Raw genomic sequence first — 11,876 nt, forward strand, 5'->3', positions numbered from 1 at the left:
GCCCTAACAACTCTCGCGAGACTTGGCCGCGCCCTCCCTTTCCGCGCGCCGGTCCTCCCCGATGGCGGGGCGGGCTTTGTACGTGACGAGCGGGCGCTTCGCTGCTCACAGCTCAGGGAAAGCGGGGAGTGCTTTGGAGGTGCTTTTAAGGAAACAGCTGCGGGTCCCGCTTACCAAAAAGCACGTAGCTGTCCGTGCTCTGCAGTCAGCCCCATAGCAGTCCGTGTAAAGGATGGGGAAGCAGTCGTCTCATACTTAAGACAGGCCCTCAGGACTCGCTGAAGTTTCCCTCGTTTTACTATAGGCTTCTTACCTGACCTTATGTAAGCTGTTAATAAATTCGCACTGTGGTTTCTGTACAATAAAACAAAACAATGACACCTTTGTGCCAGTCTCTGTTTGTCCTTCCAGCTGAGGTGGTTTGTTTTGGGGGGAAAGAAGTTCATGGCTAAGAAAGGAACTTGCACTGCACCCAGTGAGCAGTGTGGCTTTTTTTGACATGCAATAAAGTCTGTACTAATGACAATCACAGAAATGCACGAGTTGGAAGGAACCTCTGGAGATCCCCCAGCGCAGTCCCTGCTGAAGCAGTTCAGAGTCACAGAATCGTAAGGGTTGGAAGGGACCTCCAGAGATCATTGAGTCCAACCCCCTGCCAAAGCAGGTTCCCTACACCAGGTCGCACAAGTCGGTGTCCAAGCAGGTCTTGAATATCTCCAGAGAAGACTCCACAACCTCCCTGGGCAGCCTGTTCCAGTGCTCCGTCACCCTCACGGTAAAGAAGTTCTTGCACACATTTGTGCAGAATTTCCTATGCTGCAGTTTCTGGCCGTTTCCCCTTGTCCTGTCTCCACACACTGCTGAAAACAGTCTGGCCTCGCCACTCTGCCTCCCGCACCTTAGATATTTATAGACCTGGATTAGGTTCACAGGATCAAGGCTAAACACACTCAGTTCACTTAGCCTTTCTTCACAGGGGAGATGCTCCAGGCCCTTCAGCATCTTTATGGCCCAAAGTTCTCGACAGCAGGTTGCACAGGAAATATCTGGGTGGGTTTCGAATATCTGTAGAGAAAGGGACTGCACCACCAGTCTGGGCAGCCTGTTCCAGTGCTCTGTAACCTTCACAGTAAAGAAGTTCTTTCTCACGTTCCCATGGAACTTCCTGTGTCCCAGTTGTGCCTTCTGCTCCTTGTCCTGTCACTGGGCACTACTAAAAGGAGCCTGGCCCCATCCATTTGACTCCCACCTTGCAGATATTTATAAACAATGATGAGATCCCCTCTCAGTCCCTCCTGCAGGCCGAACAGTCCCATATCTCTCAGCCTTTCCTCAGAAGGGAGATGCTCCAGGCACTAATCACCTCAGTAGCCCACTCATATTTTGAAAGTATGTTTCTGCAATACTTTAACTATTACTAAATCATCATTCACATCCAATTTGATCATTTTATAATAACAATAAACAGAAATGTTACAGAACATAATTAATCTGTTTCAGTAAAGCCCTTTGAGTTTTGCCTTACTGAGACTCCAAGGTATTAAAGCCTAGCGCATTGTAACTTGTGGCTATTAGTTCTGGAAACAGCTGAACTGCATTTTTATCCAAGAAAGTGCTCATTTTAGTACTCAACCAGTGTGGCACTGCAGACTGAAGCTGAGCATGATGAGTTACATGAATAGATACACATAACACTATAATAGAATGATAAAAGCTGGGTGACAAAGCCTTTGGCTACAGCAAATGAGAATGAGCCCAAAAGAAAAAGGACTGCTTACCTTTGGAAAGCCTCAGATAGGCAGAGATCTCCAGCAAGAGATGTCTTTGCCTCCACTGACAACCTTAAATGAGGTCTGGGAAAAGGTGGATCCTGGCTCCACCCTTTCAAGTCATTCAGGTACACTGCTTCACTGCTTGCACCTGAGCTCCCCTGGGTTGGCCCTGCCTTCCACAAGGTGCTCAATCACTGTTTCAAGCTGTGACTTAGCATTTCTACTACAGATATTGCAGTAGAGTACAGACTTTCACTAGTGGCATTTGAATACAGAAGCCCACTAGTACAGAAGCATTTGATCTTCTTACAAACTCACTACTGTCAGTATGTCTTCCCCAAATGGTTCAGGTTTAGCCATACATCTACAGGTCATATACAGATCTCTATGAACTGCTCATACACATGGTACAGAATTACTTACAGCAGCACATTTAGACACACAGTGGGGCACATAGTAAAGCTGTGTTGTGCCACACGGGAAGCTGAGCATCTCTTAGGTGTGAGCTTTTGTCACATGCCTGGAGCTTTGCAGGTTCTGGGCTTTTGCAAAAGAAAAATAGCAATATCATCACAGAGATTGAACTGCTATAGACACAGTTTGGCTTCCCTCTTACTGGACTTGCTCTTCTGTTCTGAGATGGATTTGTGAAAATAAGAACTTTAGGTTTCTGAAGATTTTTCTTTTGGAGTTAAGTTTTCTTTTGCCTTACTGAAGCTCCTCCTGCTGTTCGTGATGCCATGACTCCAAGTGTGAGCTCACAAAATTATAGCTCATTTCAGAAATGTCAGGGGAAAGTGATATCCCCAATACACAATTTTTTTTTTTTATTGTTTATAGGAGAAGGAAAGAAGAAATAAATATTTTTCTCTCTCAGAAAAGTCTCTAGAATGTCAGAATATTTTAATTAAAAACTGCTGATTTACATTAAGTCATTTGTCATATAGTGTCTCTAACAGGCAGAAACAGAAGAAATCCTGCAACAGTTATGAAATACCTTTCCACCAAAAGGTTTCTTCTTACCTCACTTAGATGGAAGTTAATGTGGCCTTCATTCATTATTTAAATTTTCATCCTCATCCCAAAATTATTAGTGGTTTGATTGCTGACGTTATCAGTCTTTTCTGGGAGTCCCAGACAAGTTTGGAGCTTTCCAATTTGAATGTGAGCAGCAGAGGGCTGTAGTGAGAGCACTGCATACCGCTGCTGAGCAAAAAAAAGGAAATCTCATCTGATGTAATACTGAATAAGGACATGAGTTTTAATCTTTGTCTTCTCATAAGGTGAGGTTAGTGCTGATGAAAAATGATATGCTCCCAGTTCTGAAAACTCAAATTCCTCTGCCTCCTGCTCATGAAAGCTTTCTTATGCAAAAGCACAAAACATTTCAAACATTTCTGTATGGCCATCTACTGGCCTGAACCAGTGATTGAGTACCTGGTGGAAGGCAGGGCCAACCCAGGGGAGCTCAGGTGCATGCAGCATACCTGAGTGATCAGAAGGAGTGGAGCCAGGATGCACCCTTTCCCAGACCTCATCTATGGGTTGGCAGAGGGAGATGAGGGTATCTCTTGCAAGAGTGTTAACTATGCTCTTTTTGTTCAATACATCTTACTCAGTTCATTTAAGCTAATAAATAATAATCTTCCAGTAAATTGTGTGAAGCTTGGATTAGTTAGAGTTGATAGATTAAAAAATTATGTTGACAGAACCCCATTCCCCATGCTATTTTACCCTTTTAATTAAGAAAAGAATCTGTCTTCCATTTCACCTGCTTTTGTATTTTATGCCTCTTATTTTCACTTGTAAGTTCAAAAAAAAACAACAAATAGTGATCAGGATGTCTGTTAGCCCAGACTGACCCATTTCCTTCCTGCTGTCTCTTCAGGAACCCCAAATATAAGCTGCTTGTGGGTATGCGTGTTTGGCATTCATTTGCTGAGGTTTCAAAGGGAGGAACTCTCTCATTTGCTTTTTCTACCATACAACAGTGGGATGAATGCAAATGCGCTGTACAAAAGCAGGCTGGAGTGTGAGGGAATCCCACTCTGCTCACTAATGTTGAACAACACAGCAGGGAATATGCTAGAGCAAGGTGATGACACATCACTGTGCTTCTGCAAGGAATGGGTCTCCTTCTATAAATATACTGATTTGAAGCAGATGCCTCGTATCAGATGGCAGAAAACCCGTAGACTGTATCTTTTCATCATAGCTGAACCTTCTGTGTGCCGAGCCGCCCAACACACCCACATGTGGGAAATATTTTCAGTCCAAGTACGAGCCATGGATGCAATCAGCTGCTGTGAGAATGTAAGCATCCTCAGCTCTCTGGGATCTCAGCTGTGTTCATTTATCTTCAAGGAAGGGCTAAGAGCCTGGCTGAAATTTCGCAAGGAGTTGGCTGTGCCTGTAGCAGGGGAGGCAAAGTGCAAGCAGAGGAAACCTTCTTTGGTTCTGGACCATCCTAAAAAAAAAAAGATATATTTTATGCATTCAAGTTTGTATTTGTATACAGATTCCTTGGAGCTATGGGAATTTGGTAGAGGAGGGAACAAACGATTTCGAAATGGATTAGCCTTATACGGTGATAGTGATAGCAGTTGGAGGCTTCTTTTTCTGCTTATGCCAGTCCGGATGCTTTTGGCTGTACTAGCGACGGACACGAGAGGGCACCCAAGGAAAACGAAATGGCAGAGAAGCTGTAAGCTTCGCACATGCAAGACTGATTTTCCATCTGGTTTCCTTTTTTGTTGTTGTTTTTGCCCACGCCTCCTCTAATTATTTCCTGACATTGTTTTTTTTTATATTCATCAATAAATGGTACATTAAAAAACGTTAAAAAAAAACAAAACAAAACAAACTTTGGAAAAATCATTTCAAGAAGGGAAGTTTTTGGCATTTGTTAAATGACGTGGCAGGGCGGTTTAGTGAGCAATTGCACTTATCTCAGTGCAATCACATCTTTGCTGCTCAGAGGTAGCACTTGGCAACTGAGCCTTGATTCCTAGGTAAATGGCAGAGAAACCACATGGCTGCCACAGTTCCCTTCCCAGGGTCTCCGCCTTATACAGATCTCAGTAGGCGAGGAGAACCTCAAATGTTACAGCTTAGAAAATCCACTGAAAAATTAGCAGAGGGAAAGTCCAAAGGTATTCAGTACAAAGGTCCAGAAGCAACCAGCAGCTTGAGAAGTGTCTCCTCAGCAAACTGATGGAAGCTGTGTGCAACAGCTCTGCCTAGCTGTTCTCTGCACAAACACACACACACACACACACACACTACTTGAAGAGGTACAGCTGATAAGCGAGTGCTTTTGGGAAGGATGCAAATAAAGCAAGGTAAAAAGTTATGTCCTCATAGTTTCTAGCAATCTCCAACTTCAGAACTTCGTCAGCTGAAGGTTAATAAGCACTAGGAGACATTTTATCTGTTTGTTGAATCAATTTTTTTGTATGTGTGTGCTTTCAACATCCACAGCATCCGGTGGTTTACAGGTTATCACATCTTAGTTGGGTAGCAAGAGAAAAAAAGTTTAAGAACAGCCCAAATATTTCATCTGATCATGCTTAGTTCTTATGCTCTAACGAGTGGTGAATAATTAATTGCCCCCTTCTCACCTTCTTCATGTCGGTCAGGATTTTATACTTCTCTTTCACAGCTTCTCTGTATCAGGAGAATTTCACTAGAGCAATTCTTTCTCCAGACAAGGACAGTGCTAACCAGCCACAGCCTGAAAAATATCTTTGTGGGGATACTGCTCAATTGTAATTTTTCAGACATACAATGATAAAATGATAAAAATCAGTTCAGGGCAGTCATTTAAGAGGAAACCCTTTTAAGGAAAGAATTGATTATATTCTGCACTGCATAACTGGAGGCTGCCATTATCTTGGGTTGCAAGTACAGGATGTTGTTCCTGTGAAAAGTACAACTCCACTTGATGGCAGCTCTTGCATTCTGCAGCTTGCTTGTTCAAATGTTGGTGAAGTCATCACTCACCATCAGAGAAAGTTGCCTATGTAAGGAGCTTCCTCTGTATCTAGAAATTGAACTGAAACGCCTGCCTGTAATTGCCATTTTTGTGTTTGTGTGTGCACAATGGGTGCATATTTTGTTGCAAGTATATTTTCTACAGAGACTGAAAGCAAGGCTTTCACTCAGTGTTATCCCTATGAAAGGGAAAGAAACTGGGACATTACACCAAATGGATCACAAGATCAGAACTAGAGAGTGGGAAACTGTAGAAGCGCATCAAAAAATAAAGATGAATTTCCTTTAGTTATGAAGAATAAATTTGGAAAAGTAGTTACACAGAAGTGGACTGGCTGCTTAGCACTAAGATAAATTCAATGCTGTTAAAAATGCAGTTTAAAAACTATACCTGTTAAGTGCCTGAGATAGTGATGATCCTTTATAAATGATAGCTAGTAAGTCATAAATAGGATTATAAGAAAAAACAGCCTGTTAAACAGGGGTCAGCTAGCTACGTTAGAGCTGATGTTAAAAATCCTGCTGTCACCAGATGATATTAGTAGTCCAAACTCTATTGGTATTTCATAGGTAGAGGTCTGCTGCAATCTAAATGGCAGTGCTGGCAACGAAGAAGAATATGCCAGTCAATTGACATTTAAGACCACAAACCATCTGTGTTTCAACAGAGAGTCAAGTGTATGTTTATGTATGGTAATGTCACAACTCCTTTGGCCATCAGGGACCCCCTACACAGGAAACTTGCAGAGAGAGAGGCCAGCCTGGGCAGCCTGGTCCAGTATTATATGGGGAGGTTGGTGGCCCTACCTGTGGCGGGGGGCTGGAGACTCATGATCTTTGAGGTCCCTTCCAATCCGGGCCATTCTGTAATTCCGTGAGAGCATGGCTACAGTTACACACAGCCTCTGCTGTTGCCAGGCTGAACTCGGGGCGAAGAACACAACATCCACTTCCCAACAGCCCGGTGGCATCAGGAACAGGCATGAGGTAGCAAGCAGCTGGAATAAATGCTAGGTGGCCCATGGGCATTTCTCTCCTGTTTGGTCACAAAAAACAACCAAGAATTCCCCTTTGTGAAGGAGCTTTGTGAGCTACATGTCATTGCCTGCTTTTCTGAGCAATTCCCATTACCTCAGATATGCCAGAGTTAAGCCAGTACTGAAGAAATCCTCAGTCAGAACTACGGGGTCGCTGCCCACTGCCTGAAGCTATGAGTGGGCTAAATAAAAACAACGCTAGTCTTTAAAGAAGCCACTGCATAATCCTTTCCTGTCTCTGGAGAATTTTCAAGAATTTGGCAGGTTTCCCAGTTTGAATTAGCTGAATAAATGAGATGACCTCACTTTTTTTTTTTTTTTTCCCAAAGGGCAGCATAAAAAATGTTTGGACTAAATCAGCCTATTTCATACCGATCGTTTGAGTCAGCTCCAAAATAAATAAATAAATAAAATCACTTATCTTTTATTTTTTTAACGTGAAATTATCAAAAGGGAATATTTACCAAAAACAAAAACAAACAAAAAACCTTCCACAGTTTTCAAAGTGAAGCACTTATTATCATTTTTTGTCTCAGTGCATCAATTGTCATTTAAAAAAAATAGGTTGAGAGAAAAATTCTCTTGCATTGCAAGTCAGATCTTTTCATCCTCACTCTCCCCAAAGGTAGGAAATCTCTTTTGCACCTCCAGAATGAAAAGAAGATCCTTCCCTAAGCAGGAAATCTTGCCACTTCTTCAGAAAATTGCCCATGGCAGTAGTGCAAATGGGGAACACCATAACTGTGGCTGTGTCGATCTCTGCTCTACTCAGAGGACTGGGGTCATTTCTTCTGTATTTTATAGCACATTCTGTTTGATGGGCATTGGCAGCTGTCAGTCTGAGCAGGGGACAAGTCTGGGAACCAGCACCACTATGGAAGGAATCACTGTTTGTGTCTGTTTCCAGGTACTACCAATTCAGACTACCAACTGTTGACAGTTTTGAGCTCTTATTTCCAATCTCATCAGAAAAAGTCTAGGGTTTCTTTTCGGTAAATTAAAATTGAGAATCTGGTAGAACAATGCCAGCAAGATCTAGAGCCTTTGGCTTACCCTTCCATCGTGTGTGCTTCTATCAGTCAGCTCACACTGAGATTATAAAAAACCTGACCTTGGAGTTTACAGTCTGGAGCCCAAATTGAACAGACCAGTCAGCAGATGATGTATTCCACTAAACAATGAGGTCTTCAGTCCCTTTTTGAACCACTGTTCTTTACATGAATTATATTTGTCCCATATTGCTGAGAATTACATAAAACCATTATTTTTTAAACAAGTAGACAACAATGTTACCAATAATGCATGTTATTAGTAAAGCTTGCTCATTAATAACAGCATGAGAAGCATTTCAGAGTGCCTTCTGCATGTTCAATCCCACACCCATATGCACGAAGCATTTCAGAAAATGTTAACTTTAATTAGTATATGATTTCCTTTGGAGAGGAAAATTCCATACATTTTTCACCCATGATGTGTAGAGCCCCTCCTGAAATGAGTTTCATATATAATGCAAATAGAAAGGATGTCCAAAATAGAATTAAATTATAGTGCTGGCATTTCCAGCACTATACGTATCCTGTCTTCTCCTTCGTAGTCTATCCCATGCTCAACAGCAACAGTAGAACTTTCTTCCTAATAAAGCTTTAGATCTACTTCCATGACTTTTCACCCCTGCTACAGAAGTACTATCCAGATGACCAAAGATTTTGTAATCAAACGAGCTGCAACAAACAGCAATTCATCAGGCACAGGGCAAAAACAAACTATTTTTGTGGCATATAAAATTATGAAGAGCCTTTCCCAATATATACTGTGACTAATAATCATCAGCCCACAGAGCAACGACATTTTAGCCAGTCCTCCTATGGTCACCTTTCATTTGCAACACCATGTCTGCCCAAAAGAGAATGAGAAATAGCAGTTTTAGAGTGAGATATTATCAGCTTTTCCAGACAGAACCAGGTTGGGAAAGATCAGAAAGAAAAAGAATTGCTCTCATAGTTTAAGGAATAAATGAGCAGGTAATAAACATTCTAATTTAATAGGTACATGCATCCTGCTACAATTTTTTTTTCTGAATAATAAAACTGAAAGGTTGTTGTGGTGTCTTATTTTTGTCTGTTTGTTTCTTTTCCAAAGAGTAAATCCCACAATTAACTTCAGAGAACAGCAACAATAAATAAATGAATGAGCAATATCCTCACAAAGAGTTTGAGTTGGGAATCACAACACAAATGAAAGGCCCTTCTTCCTGACTGCTCTCCTGAGCCACGACCCATGGGATGACTGCCTCTGCCCCTTGAGGTCTCAGAGAGAAAGCCAGGCTCGGGAGGTACCACATAGCTCCATGCAATTCCACGGAGTAGCTGGTTTATAAGTTTCAGCCTGATGTTTGCCACAGGACCGTGATCCATCAAAGCTTCCATCATCCACAATCCTGCTGTTTTGGCTCTTCACTAGCCCTAATTCCACCTAGCTGACACTTCTTTGTGTTATCTCTGTTCTAGAAAAGGTTCCTAAGAGATCCAAATGACAAAAACTAGCCAGTTCTGAAGGCCTAGGAGACCATTACAGCACTTCTCACTATGTTAGCAGATGTAGCATCCTCTAACTGTGGAGTCTTGGGCAAATTTCATCAGAATAGTAAACTTAATGTAAACAAATTGCTTCTTCTGGGTTATTCCAGCCCAGCAGGCCAGAACAAGTAAATATCTACTGCCTCAGCATTCCAGCAACTATTAGAAATACCCACAGAGGTTTCAATCATGCTTACTAATTAAAAGTAGGGAAGAGAGTTTCAAGTATTTTGCTAATCAAGAGGTGGTAAAAGAATATGACCTTCCTCAGAGGCAAGGTCTGGCATGATAACCAATGTTTTCCATGACACACGCTAGAAAGACAGAAACTCAATCAGCAAAAAGATTTCCTTGCTTAAGATTCAATACTTCAACAAATAATGACTCACTGATATGTGCTTCAGATATTCCTACACTAAAACTCGACTATAAGTCATACCTATAAAATTGTTGCCCCATAATCTGTCCATGATAGCTTTTTCCCAAAACTGTACTAGAGAATGTCTGGTATGTTTGAACTGATGTAAGAAGTCTGGATTCTATATTCACAGTTCAGATTCAGTAGATAAACGTTATGTGAATGTGCTTGTCTCAGTGTTGATTTCAATAATTAAGGACAATTCAGCAATGAAAAGAACTCTGCTGTTAATTAGCCGACGAAGCCAAACCTCATCAGAAGTATATGCTTCCATCACTTTAGTAAAGAGAATGGATGGTTTTGTCAGGCAACATCTGAATACAATGATAACAAGTTCGTGTCAGAAATCATTATATATAAAAGAAAAGTCATTAGTATGTGCAAGGAGAGATCCATAATGGATGCTCTAACGCCTAAGACAAGGATATGGAAGTCAGAAAACTGCTTGTAATTGCAGGTTTGGACACAGACTTTCCTTATGGCCTCGGGCTACCTGACATATATTGCCCAAGTTCTCTAGCTATGAAAGGGAGATAGGAATACTTAGACTTCAGCTGGCACTCCTGGATTGTTACACAGAGACATAGACCAAGAGACAGATTTCTTTGACCATGAAGGAAGCAAAGGATAAGGTAGAACCTATCAAAGATGAATGTGACCTGGTACAAGAAGCAAGCAAAACATGGGTTTTACAGAATCGTATCACAGAATCATAGATAGGGTTGGAAGGGAGTTCCAACCTGCCTGCCATGGGCAGGGACACCTCCCACCAGATCAAGCTGCCTAAACCCCTCCCAGCTTGTTCTTGACCATCTCCAGGGATGGGGCATCCACAACTTCTCTGGACATCCTGTTTCAGTGCTCCACCACCCTCACACTGAAGATGTTCTTTCTTATATCTAATCTAAGTCTACTCTCCTTTACTGTAAAGCCTTCATGTTTTATCTTATCACTACACTTGCTAACAGAATCCCTCTCCAGCTTTTCCTGCAGGCTCCCGTTAGGCACTGGAAGGTCACAATAAAGTCCTCCTGGAGCCATCTCTTCTCCAGTCTGAACAGCCCCAATTCTCTCAGCCTGTCTTCCCAGCAGAGGTGCTCCAGTCCTCTGACTTGCTCCAATAGGTCCACGTCTTTCTTACACTGGAGGCTCCAGAGCTGAGCATAGTACTGCAGGTGAAGTCTGTCAAGGGCAGAGCCCTGTCACTGCCCTCACCCTGCTTGTCACAATACTTTTCATGCAGCCCAGAACACTGCTGGCTTTCTGGGCTACAAGAACACACTGCCAGCTCATGTTGAGCTTCTCATCAACCAACACCTCCAAGACCACCTCCTCAGGACTGCTCTCAATCCATTCTCCACCCATCCTGTATTTATCCTTGGGATTGCTGTGGCCGAGGTGCACGACCTTGCACTTGGCCTTGCTGAACTTCATGAGGTTCACATGGTCACACTCACAAGCCTGTCAAAGCCTCTCTGGATGGCAGCCCTTTCCCTTCCCTGCAGCATCATGCAGCTTGGTGTCATTGGCAATCTTTCTTACAGTGCACTCAATCCCCTCAGCAAGCTTGGGAACTGAAGGAAAGGCATCAGCCAGACAGATGGGGTGGTGATGAGCAGAGGGGACAGGGATATAAGCTCTGTTTGTGCTAAAAGGGTTTGCAAAAACAGATACACTGGCAAAACCACTAAGGACATCACCAAAGCCAAAGTTGTTTTTTCTCACCTCAAATCAGCGCTACATCAATTTGCACCCGTGAAACAGCTGGCTCAGAAACCAAAATAGCTCATTAGTCAAGAGCATATCCCAAGGCTTAAATCATTTTTAGTGTCAGTGAGTTTGACAGGGGACACAGGAAAGGCTAACTGACCTTTACAGAGAATGCCAGCACAGGGAACCAAGGCTTAATCCTCAAAAAGCTCTGAGCTATCGCTCGTGTCAGTGCCAGGAAACTTGTGTCCCTCTGAACAGGCAGACACTTACCAACAGAGCATGCAGGTCCAGATGCTATGTGTGCCTTGATTATTGCATAATGTTATCAAATAGGATTTTACATTTTTTTACATGCCCTGGGGAAAAA

At 42.5% G+C, this 11,876-nt stretch overlaps 1 protein-coding gene across 2 annotated transcripts in view; it reads right to left on the minus strand.

Annotated features, from left to right (window-relative positions):
• The window catches only part of BRF1 (BRF1 RNA polymerase III transcription initiation factor subunit), a 162,522-nt gene extending 160,658 nt beyond the window's left edge, over positions 1–1,864 (minus strand). The window contains exon 1 of one of the 2 annotated variants that reach the window (XM_031553710.1): positions 1,779–1,862. The gene's annotated coding sequence lies outside the window, so the exon portion shown is untranslated. Of the gene's footprint in view, positions 1–1,778 lie in introns of both variants that reach the window. The other variant, XM_019615934.2, reaches the window with a different exon arrangement.
• Positions 1,865–11,876: the final 10,012 nt, after the last annotated feature.

The sequence above is a fragment of the Meleagris gallopavo genome, chromosome 5 (assembly GCF_000146605.3).
Source record: "Meleagris gallopavo isolate NT-WF06-2002-E0010 breed Aviagen turkey brand Nicholas breeding stock chromosome 5, Turkey_5.1, whole genome shotgun sequence".
NCBI classification, from domain to species: Eukaryota; Metazoa; Chordata; class Aves; order Galliformes; family Phasianidae; genus Meleagris; species Meleagris gallopavo.